The sequence below is a fragment of the Martes martes genome, assembly GCF_963455335.1.
Source record: "Martes martes genome assembly, chromosome: 5".
Taxonomy (NCBI): Eukaryota; Metazoa; Chordata; class Mammalia; order Carnivora; family Mustelidae; genus Martes; species Martes martes.
In genome coordinates, this window is record NC_137892.1 from 58,357,479 (window position 1) to 58,369,708 (window position 12,230).

Below are 12,230 nucleotides of genomic sequence, written 5' to 3' on the forward strand. Positions count from 1 at the left end.
CCAGCTGTCTGATGATTCCCAAGATCTAAATTAAGCATGTACATTCATGTTTGACTGCTAATATTATTTGGCTATAAGTCAAGAGTTCTTTCTCCCTCTGTGTGTGTATGAAAATAAGAATTGAGAACATAGTTTGTATTAAAAGTGTTATAAACTTTCATGTAACTTTTTTTTTAAGATTTTATTTTTTTAGGGAGAGAGAATGGGGGGAGGGGCAGAGAGAAGGAGAAGCAGACTCCCCACTGAGCAGGGAGTCCAGTGCCCCAAGACTCTGGGATCATGACCTGAGCCAAAGGCAGATGCTTAACTGACCAAGCCACCCAGGGAAATATCACATAACTTTTCATATTCTCGGTGTATATTTTTATAACCTGTGTGCTTACATTCACAATTAAGTAAATTATTTTGACATCATAAACAGAGATTGATCTCATACTGAATATATTAAGAAGCTGCCACTCAGAGAGAACTTCTACTTAGGATCGAGTTTAGCTTCTCTCACCTCTTGTGAAACCAGTTCCTGCCACCACTATTTCTAAAGGAATAGCTGGGAGATTTTGGCTCAAAGGGCTCTCATGTTTCTGATGTCTACTAAAGCTGTTCCTTGTGACTATAATATGCTTTCTCACATGTTTCATCTGGAAGCATCTAGAAAAGCCTACCCTAAAGGTCACTGTCTTAGACAAATATTACATAGACTTAGTGCCTTAAATGACAAACATTTATTTCTCAGTTTGGGAGGCTGGGAAGTCCAAGATGAAGGCATTGGCAGAGGACTCTGCCTCAGCAGACCTTGCAATGGATGTCTCTCATTGTATCTTCATAAAGCAAGAGAGCAGAGAGAGGGGAAGCAAGTTTCCTTGAGCCTCTACTTAGGAGGACATGAGTCCCATTCATAAGCACTCCAGTCTCATGACCTAAGTACCTCCCAAAGACCCCACCTCCTAATTCTATCACTTTAGGAATTAAGATTTCAACATATGAATGAATGAATGAACATTCAGTCCACAGCAGGCACCTTATCTTTATGTTAGGCAACTTGATGGGTCAGAGAGGATTGGGCAAATATAATATTTAGCCTCAACATTCCTCAAATTCCTCATGTCTACTCTTCCCTTCACTTCATTAAAGATAGCTACTGCATTTTCAGGACCATGTCACCATCAAGATATATTACCTCTTTGATATTTGAAACCTTACTATCCCCCTTTCTCACCCCAACCCCCGACTTGCCGGGATCTCTTGCTTCCTCAACTCTCACGCAGTTGTACCTTGTTCTTGTTCAGACTTGCATTCTGTAGACGGGGTTCATCCCAACTCATCTAGACTTTACCTTTCCAAACAAGTATTAACTGAGGCCCTATAGCATAGTAGATAGAAATAATATTTATTGTGTGATTGAATAAATAATCCTTTCCCCATATTTCACTACATGCTTCCAGCACACTAAAACTGCAAATCTCCAACCTTCAACTGATCCCCAAATCTGCCTCTTTAAAGCCCCTATCTGAATTGATGTTAGCCCAGGGGAAGTCACAGAGCTACACAGCCATGACAAATCCTTCAGCTCCACTTCTGTATAAATTTTTTGTGCAATTTTGCCTGTCCTTGGCCAGAGCCTCCTTCTTTGCCCCCCAGTGGTGGTCTAACTCTAAACCAGTACTATTTTCCTTAGTCCATCAGCCCCAGCCAGGGCTCCCATTAAGGACCTCTCATGCAAGAAGAAATTGAGGTTGGTATGGCTCCATGCTGCCCTCACCCAGCTCCATCAGAGCCCATCTTACGGCCTGCTTCCCCTTGGCTTTCTGAAGCAGGGCTGCTCTTGGCCAAAACCCGCCCCATCACTCTGTCCTAACTCTACAGACACCATACCCGCCTTCTTCCCTGTCACTCTTTTCTTCTGTTTTTCCTTTCTCTTGATCTTAAACTTCTTGGTATTACGAAGTATAAAGACACAAGTTTCACTACTAAGTCTACAGTTATTAATTCTGTGACATCAGAAAAAGAATTCTTATATCTGGACCTTGATTTTTTCCATATGTTAAATGTAAAAATAATGATAATATATTCATTGTAAGTTTGCTGTGAGGATAACAAGCCATAGCTGGTATAAACATGCTTATTACCCTACTGGACATGTCAGCAACCACCTCTACTCCTGCTGTCTTGTTACTTTTGCTGTGAAACAAACCACCCCCAACTTAGTATTATAAAATCATAGCCATTTCATTATGATCACCTATTTGGTAGACAAGTAATTTGAAAAAAAAAAAAAAAAAAAAAAAAAAACAACACAGCAAGTGAGGACTGTCTCTGTTTCATGATGCACAGGTTGTAGTTGGGAAGCCCAGAATGGTTGGGGAAGTGGGATTTGAAAAGCTGGAGCTAGGGAATAGCTTTTCCAGACAGCTTCCTCACTCATATTCTGGAGCTCTGGCCAGAATGCCTGGAAGGCTGGCCGTAGCCAAGGCTGTAGGCTGGAGGATCTACACAGGGCTTCTCCAACATGGCAGGTGGCTTCAGGGTAGTTGTACTTCTTACATGATGGCTCAGTGTTTCGAGAGCCCAAGGCAGCATGACATTTTTTGACCCAGTGTCAGGAGTCACATATCATTAGTTTTGGCAAAGTCTATTGCTTGAAGAAGTTAGAATAACTCCAGATTTGAGTGAGTAAAAAATCTCAAGGAGTGTCAAAGAATTTAAAGTTTTAAAACTGCTACACCCACCAGTTACTGGAAAATATTCTGAGAATGCTTCTACAATTTTAAGTCCAACTACTGTGAGGTGACACAATTATATCTATTCTTTGGATGAATAAGGAGCTTCACAAGGTAAAGAAACTTACCCAAAGTCAAGCAACTATCTAGTGAGTAAACCTGGATTTTAAAGCCCTTCCTATTAAACATTATTCCCTAAAAATGTGTATCTCCCTTCTTCCCTACATCTTTTCTCTCTATACTGAATCCCCTGAAATTTAAAAAACAAAAATTGCTATGATCCATCTATCATTCCCTGTGTATGTGTGTGAAGGGGGGATGAAAGGGAGAGAAATTTATTTTAAGGAACTGGTTCATATCATTGTGGGAGCTTGACAAATTCAAAATATGCAGGTTAGGCAGGCAGGCTGGAGACCCAAGAAAGAGTCGATACTGCAGTTTAAGTTTATTCTTCTGAAAGAATTTCCTCTTCTTCCAGAGAAGTCAGCCTCTTCTATTAAAATCTTCAACTATTGGGTGAGGCCCACCCACATACTGAAGGATAATCTCCTTTCCTCAAAGTCTACTGACTTGAATATTAATCTAACCTAAAAAATACTTTCACAAAAATGTCTAGAAGAATGTTTGACCAAATATATGGGTAATATGGCGTAATTAGGTTGATACATAAAATTAACCATCATGAATCCACCCTTTGTCATCTTGGCACCCAAGGACATCTTCTTAAACCACTCTTACTATCCAAGTAAAGACAATAATAAGGTTATATTTCCACCTAACATCATATAAGCATCCTGCGTACAGCAGAAAATGCTCTATATCTTCCCTCAGAAGAGGATGCAATGTCCTTGAGTATTGTTTACTCTTCTCCTTGATATTCTTCTCTAACTTATTATGATGTTAAGTTAACAATACTTAAATAATAAGATATAAAGTGAATATATCTTATGTGATAAGGAGAAAAGAAAAGAAAGAAAACATATATTCATACTGTGTGTGTGTACACACAAATATATTCACAACAAAATAAGAAACAAATCCTCATGACAATTACAGGCCTTGTTTCTATATCGGGTCATGTGGTCCTAACTGATATTTATAACCACCATCTTCCATTACCCATTCATATTCCCTTTGCCCTATGCAAGCACTTCGACTGGTTATGATTCTCTACCTAATATGGTGACCCAGATTTTTATTTCTCAAGGGTATGGGCCATTAGTAGTCCTGCCTGAAATGAGTTGTAGTTTTCCATTGATTTTAATCACAGACATGATAATAGTAAGAAACACCCTATGGGATCTCTTGTATTCCAGATATACTTCTCCCTCCATTGTCCAGTTTTCTTTGGTAGTCAGCTAGTTTCCTTTCTATCCAGCAGAGTAAATCCTTTCTTTGTCTGTTGACAAAGAAATAAGGAGCCCAAACTGGCCAGGTGACAGTCTTAAATTCTAGTTCTGTGGAATCATTGTTGTGTCTCTTGGTGGAAACATTCCTTCCTTTGGAATAAGACCTGTAGGCCAGCAGAGCATGAAGTTATGAGAACAAGAAGCAGACATTTTGCCAGTGGGTCACTAGGGATAATAGAGTGGTGCCACTCCCATGTCCACCCCTTGATTCCCAGACCTGTGAATCGTGGCTGTGAGAAGAACAGCACCTCATATTGGATGCTGACTCGGAGCATATACAGCCTTCTGGGGATTCTCATCCTGGGTCTGCAAGGCATTGCCGTCTCGCTGGCAATGTAACTGCATCTACAAAGGGCCATTTTACCATTCTACCAAACCATCTACTGGGATGAGAGGGAACATGGTAAGACCTAAGACCAGCAAGTTCCATGAGCATCTGCTCATTGCCACATACTAGCTTTTGATGATAAATCCCATTCTTCAAGGTAGTTTAGGTCTTACTCCAACCTTTTTTATTTCAACTTGCAAATAAGTGATGTAGTTAGGTAGGTGAACTTACTGTCTTAACACTCTAGTAAGCTTTTTGAATCCTCAGTAAATGGAATAAAGTCAGTCAGACCACAATAGGAAGACACCAAGTATTGGCAAAAATGGTGTCTTTTGAGCTCTTTTAAATAGAAACAGCACAATCTAGTCAGGAGAATTGACTTCAAATCCAACAGCCAAGCAGCTTGAAGACTCTCCATATTTACCTTCTGTAAAAATACTGTTTCTGAGGATTTTCTCCAACTTACCACACCATTTTGAGTGCAGATTGCGTTTAATAAATAAAATAAATAAAAATCATGGCATAACCAGTTTTTTTTCACATGCTGTCTTATCAATAACAGAAATGGAATGTATGCAGTTTAAAGTCATTTAATCATTTGCATGAAGTAGTTTAATTTTCATAAAAGTAGACCATTGTGTAGCCACGGGAAAGGATCTATTGACATACTACCTTTAGCTCAGAGTAAGTTTAATTCTAAAGGTCACATTCTTTAAATATTTCCTACAAATTAAATGCAGACTTTTATGAACCAAAGCAAACTAGTAGATCTTCTGATGTGAGCAAAAATAATCTGTAAACTGAGATTTAACCAAAGGGTGTATGCAGTATATACCTATAAATACAGAGTAGGGAATATGAACTTCAAAATCAAATAAACTCACTGTGACTAGAAAAAAAAAACTTGCATGAAGAATTACACAGGGACATTTTAGATGTTCTTAAACACTGAGGTACTTTTGCCTAGAGGGTTAGCCACAAATATTTTCCATTTGGCCACAAAAATGTGTGTGTGTGTGTGTGTGTGCATGTGTGCACACACACGCATCTTGAAATAGTGAATCAGAAGAAAAAGACAAGCAATTATCTAATAAAAGTAGTGAATCTATTTCCCTTTCAAAATAGCTAAAACAAAAATTCAAAATCTCTAAAAGACACCTTATTACTGTCCCTATTTCATAAGTGGCAATGAAGCATGACAGAGGAAAGGCATGATGAAGATCACGTAGCCTATTAGTGCTACAAAGGGAATTGAATTCAGGTCACCTAACTGCAAGCCCAAGATTTTATCCTTACACTAACACTTGTACATGATGAAAAATGCAATAAGAGAAAGCCCCAAAGCTCACTGAACTAAAGTCAACAGCTGTTCTCCAGTCATTAGTTTAATGAGAAAACGTTACATTTCATGGGAAGTCTGTTTTCAGATTTCATATAGCATTTCCAAAAATCCGGCCTTCAGGTTCCATCCTTTCTGGCTCTGCAGGGTGAAATCGCTTGTCCCTGAGCCTGCCAGAAAGTGAGTCTGCCCCAGTGCCCACCTGGCCTCTGCGTCTACCTGGGCCTGGATCAGCTCCCTTGGAGAATCAGCAGGATTCCCACACCAGCACACACACCAACCCACCGGTGACTTGTGAGCCTAATTTTATGCGTGACTTCTGGAAATTAAATGTAGGTGTTACAGACATACTTTGAAATGAATCAACCTGTGGCCTTCCAAAAAATTCAGAGGATATGAGCTGGCGGATGTGTACCAGTGGGAAACCATGCCTGATACAGACCTTGGGTATAGTCCAAGGGATTAGCTTCGGTGAGATAGCTAGTCTCCAGTATCCCACATTCCTAGCATGGGGGAAATTTGTCTGAGGATTCAAAAAAAAAAAAGGCCTCTCAGTGAAGTATAATGATGTGCCCATAGAAGACCAAAGTGAACATTTCAACATTTCTATTCACATCTTTTTCACATATTGCCACTTGTTTTGATCTTTCTCTTTGCTGAGTTGAACAGTTACTTCATCAGGTTATCACATCTATAATAATTTAGCCATTCCTTCTAGAAATATATGCAAAAAAAAAATCTACAGACATCACTCCACTAGGAACTATAGTCCACCAGAGCGTTGATGGATGTATGGTTTCTCATTTTTAAACACAATGTGATATTTCTTTGGGAAGCTTTAAACTAATTTATTACTAACGTTACCATTTTCAGTATATCTCAATGTTTCCATAAGATAAATCTCTAATGTTTAAACCAAAAATTAGATTATAATTTTTCCTTACCGTTTCAAAATTCAGAGTGCTGCCTCTTTCAATTTACTTCCCAGGAATTACGCATCCAGTTAACTCTTGAAAATCACATTTTTCAGTACCAAATAAATGGTTTCTTTTTAGGCAAACTACACATCTAGGTAGAAATCATTATATTATTTACTGTTGAACACTTACCCTGTAATATTTCTCAGCATGGATCTTGAATAGATAAAAATGACAAAGGGAGAATTTGACCCACTATTTGGTAACCTGGATTTTGAATAGAAAACTCCCGGCTCAGTCAGAAAGGGCAGGTTTTCAATATCACAGTAATCATTGCTAATGTAATGCCTTATTTGTCCCTACAGCATTCACTGTTATGTATAGATAGCTTCAGTCTTAAAAATATAATGTAGTGCTAGTTCCTTCAATTATATGGTTTCAGGGGAGGCTAAATTAAATCAGTAGATATCAAAGATTTTAGTTTATTCCCTAAACATAGAAAGAGTTTTATTACCCATTTAACAAGTCAGTATACTATTACAAGAATATTACTAGATGATTAAGTATTTTCTTTCATTCAGTTATGCAACTCTCAATTATAAAAAAGGGAGATGTGTGTTATTGATATGTCCATGACATAATAGAACTACATAGACCAAACCTCAGTATTCAAGACCGTACCTCCACACTGAGCATTTCTCTTCCACATCACACATGCTTACCACTTCCACATATGAGTATTAAAACACAATAATCAAAAGCTCCATATTTTATAAGCGTCTGTTAGCTTTTAAGTAGCTGGTGGTAGATCTTCTGTTGGTTTTTCAAGGTACAGACGTAAGCCCACTCTCTTGCTTGTTATTTCCGTTTTCGATGTTGTTCGCTTACCTAATGAAGGAAAATAACATAACACAATAATGAGCTGATTAAGGTTTCCCACTGAGCGGCGCAAGATCATTTTGAGTATCTAGTAAAAATCTTTCTTCTTCTTTGTTTTTTTTTTTTTAATTTTCATGAAACATTAAGGAATGGGTTAGGCTTTGCTAATTGATTATTCAAAACCTACATTTGCCAACTGGTGTTTTTAATACCTTCAGACTTAAGTGAAAATGAGACAGGAAATCTCCTTTGGATTTTTCTTGATGTTGTTATTCTAGTTTTAATGTAAATTATTATTACCAACTTAAGACACAAAGCTTAAAACATTAATTTTTAGCATTATAAAAGATGTCTTCAGTGTTAGTTACCTTGTAAAATAATGTCATATGTCTATTTCCCCCAAAAGTCTCCTTTTCTATGGCTAATATCAACCATTTAATTACACAATAAAAGCCATTCCCACTGTGAAACATTCTACATTCAAAGAGATTCTGTGTACCCATAGACTCTTTATCTTCCTTGGTGGGATCAGCAAGGATTGGCACAGAGTCTGTTCCCTACGATCAAGAAAATCTTTAATGAGTAATAATTGCATTTTAGGCCATGGATTGGTATGAAGAAAGGAAAGATGTACTCCGTGTCCTCCAGTGATCACTGGATAAAGGATTGGTTATGTAATTGATAGGCCCATGGCCAAATACAATTCAGAGCTATTGTTCAGAAAGTATTAAGAATTTCAAGACACAACAGTAGAGCATTAAACCAAGTCCAGGGTCCCCTGAGTCTGGGGCCCTGCAGGACCACACAGGCCACAAAGTCAGCCCTGCTTCAGTGACTCCCTGCTTGTAAGCAAGAGGGCTTTTGAGAGGATGATGTTGGAAAGAAGAGGTTTAAAATGTCTTCAGACCATAAGATACTATAGAATTTGATATTCTTAGAAATCTGTGCAAAAGAAGTAAAATAATGTGGTAAATAGCAAAGCAAGAGATGTATAACAAAACAGGAGCTCTCTTGGGAAACCTCAAAGTCAACCTGCAAATACAGGTCTCCAGGTATTAAGAGCCAAACAAATAGCTTGTAGTGGGGAGAGGTGGGGTAGTAATAAATCAGAAGGAAGAAGGCTCATTCCGAACCGGTGTAGGAAGGCAATGTTATTTTGGAGTGAGTGAGCAATGGCCTGGTCTTTGACAAAGGAGTTAGATTTCCCAAGTGAACTCTGATTCCACACGTAATGTGGATTTCATAATTGGCAGGTATTTTTGTTTTCTAAATAGAAACAATTTCTAAAACCTTTCATATATTTGCTTATGTCATAAAGTCTCGAAGATGGAAATTTAGAAATATTAAGCTATAATGAAATAAATAGGAAGCAAATCTCTACAGTGGGTTGCACTGAAGAGCTACTTATATCAGCACTCCATAAAAAATAAAATCATTACAAATACATTAGTACTTAGAGGCTTAGGTTAAGCCCATAGGCCTCCTACAAAATTTTTCAAGTCACATTTCCCTGGTCTACCTCTCTTTAGATTTGTGAGATGTAAAATACAGACATCATTTTGGTTTTGGTTTTTTTTTTTTTTCATTATGTTCACTGTCACTTAAAGTTTATCAGGAAGCATTATATTCCATCTTTCAAACTTTGAGTAGACATTACCTAAATTGGAATTTTTTTTTTTAAAGGGAGACACTTACGCAAACAAAAAGTCTGCAAACAAATTGGAAAACATCTCTTAAATGAAAAATTTGACCTTTGCAGTCAGAAATGTTACCACCCTGTGGAAGCAGTTTTAGGTGCTTAGGCAGTGGTGTGCCGCTAAATCTTTAAAAATGAGCTGAAGGGTGGGGAATGGGGACAGGAGAGTCCGATTTTGGCATTTGCTCCTTTCTTTGGTGTAAAAACTCCCACGGAGGGGAATATGAGAAGCCTCTGTTTTATCTTTGCAACTTTTGTGTACCTCTAAAACTACTCAAAAATAAAATTTTATTTTAAAATAATTTTTTTTTTAAAAACCTCATAATGATCAATTGCAAGCTATCAATGTGACATCACTGAAGACAGTGGAGAGCTGGCCAGAGATGGACACAATCAACTCTTGAGGGGAAGGAGCGGACTCAACTGACAGAGCAGGGCCAGTAGCTAACAGGATGGATACCATAAGAGCTGCCCCAAAACACTGTGGTCGGGATAATGCACAGAGCCTATGACGTAAAAGTGCATCATGACAAGGTTTTCCATGTTGGCTGTTTCCGTCAAGATTCAGAACCATTATTCCTCTGGCTTTTCCATAAAAGGATTTGGGGAATGGATCTCACAGAATCCCAGGATCCTACAGCAGTCATCGATTCAATGCTTCCCTGGCTTCCCCAGTAGAGGAATCAACTAAAACAATTGCTAACAACAACATCAACAGAATTATTAGATCCTCAACCCACAACCGCTGAATCAATTTCTGGGAAAGAGGCTTGGAAACCCCAGAAAATTCTCATCAGTAAGAAAAGTTGGAAGACACCGGTCAGCTCCATCTCCTGCCCGTTGAAGCAACTTCCTTACCATGTATTTAACATGTAACCAGCCATATGTTCTCCCTTGGTCTCAAAACCTCCGCCAGGGAGGATGGTGAGTGGCAGAGGATCGTGGACAGACCTGGATCAAATCCTTTCTCTACTACTCCCCAGTCCTGTGACTTTGAGAAAGGCACTCAGCCTGAGTTTAGTGTCCTCATCTGTGAAATGGAGGTACTGAATGCAATTTCCAAGAGCTGTTTTCGCTGAGCACTCAAGATGCCATACATAAGGCATTTAGCACTGGGTCTGAACAAAGTAAGCGCTCCCTACGTGCCAGCCGATGCAATTTAGGCAATGATTTGCAACCTTGACTGCATGTATATGTCACCTAGGAGATTTTAAAAATCCCAAGGCCCAGGCTACACACTAGCCCATGTAAATTAGAATCTCTGATGATGGGATTCAGGCATTAATATTTTAAACCTCTCCAGGTTACTCCATGGGCAGCTGATGTGAAGGAAGAGTGAATAACCGGCTTAGAAATTTGCCTGGCCACCCAGTTCAACAGCTAGATAGCTGTAGTTATTACATTGTATTGTCTTTTAAAGAGGCACAGCTACAATAGTATCAAGAAGCACAGTTTAAGTACCCACTGCCTGCAAGTTAGTAAGAGCCCTTCTGTAGATATCTCCCAAAGCACCAGGAAGGATATTTACGTGGATAACCTCTTTGTCTAAGTTGCTTGAGAATATGTATGTGTATATATATATTTTTTTTTCTTGTTTACAGTTCCAAATTCTTAGATGACTTCTTGTCACATCTATGTTGTCTATGGTGAGTTGCCTGCTGAGCTTCATCTCTGGAGAAATCACTGAACACAGCTTTGCTCTGATGCAGGTAGCTAAGTGAAGGAGGGAAACATTTCTGAATAATGTGAGGGGAAGAGAGGAGCGTAGGAGTCCCTTAGGAAAGTGCTTCTGTCAGAGCCAATGGAAGCAGATGCTCCAGCAAAACAGGGCTCAAAAGGATCAAGCAGGAACCTTCTTTCAGCGTGACAAGGGACGGTCCAAGAGGATCAGTTGCATTTAAAACCATTAGCACACCATTTTTGATCAAAGGCATTATTCTAATTTCACCTGTCCCTAAATCTTGAGATACTTATGACGCAGCCGATGATTAATCAGTGTGACAATCATAATTAGGGGGAAATGGAAATGAAGATGTCTTATTTCTCTCACTTTTACTCGAAGCTTGCCTTGCTTCTGCCCATGTGACTGTCAGTTCAACCCTGTGTGAACAGTGGATTGAAAGCTTGTTTCGTTTTTCAAATCCCTTTATACCACCAGACTCTGAACCAAAAGGCAACCTGCCATTATGTTTAAGTTGGAGTGATAGTAATTAGAGTGACCTAGAATTCCTTACAAACTATTTCATCTTAAGAAACACAGGTTTCCACTTTGCTGTCTGCATAGCTGTCAATCTATATAGAGGAGACACCAAAAGGATAAATTAACCTGGTGACTCCTTCAAAATGGTATCGATCCAAAGATGTATCAGTTGACAACCCACCCTTAGAGGACAAAGAACCCGCTGCCTTTCGCGGAGTGAATAAATACTTTATAGGTCAGTAGCGCTGATGTTTCCGGAGGCCTTTAGCAACTTGGCTTTTTACAAAGCTGTTGCCATGTTGAATGTCCTGTTATTATCAAGTGATTATTTTCGTTTATTTAGTTTCATGAATTTTACCTGTTTTTGCTATAAGCAATAGATGTTTCTCCCTTTCGGGGAGAGAATTATTTTATTGCAAGTGAAAAACACTTGTGTGACATAAAATAGCTTTTGATTTGGGCCATGTTTCCAAGGGCAAATCAAAGCATAACAATAGGAATTTTGAAATGTACAACTAACTTAAATCACTAATAAAAAGCAGGAGATGGAGTGGTGGAATGAAAGTGGAAGAAAGCTTTAAACTGACTCACATGTTACAGCACGGGATCAATAAGGATTACTTAAACTGATAAGTACTACAGTTCAAGTGCGTTATTTAAAGACATAGATGCATGCTTAGATTTTAAATTCTTAAGAATAGTTTCAACTCACATGAAGTTTAATGAGTCCACTGATTATCTTCCT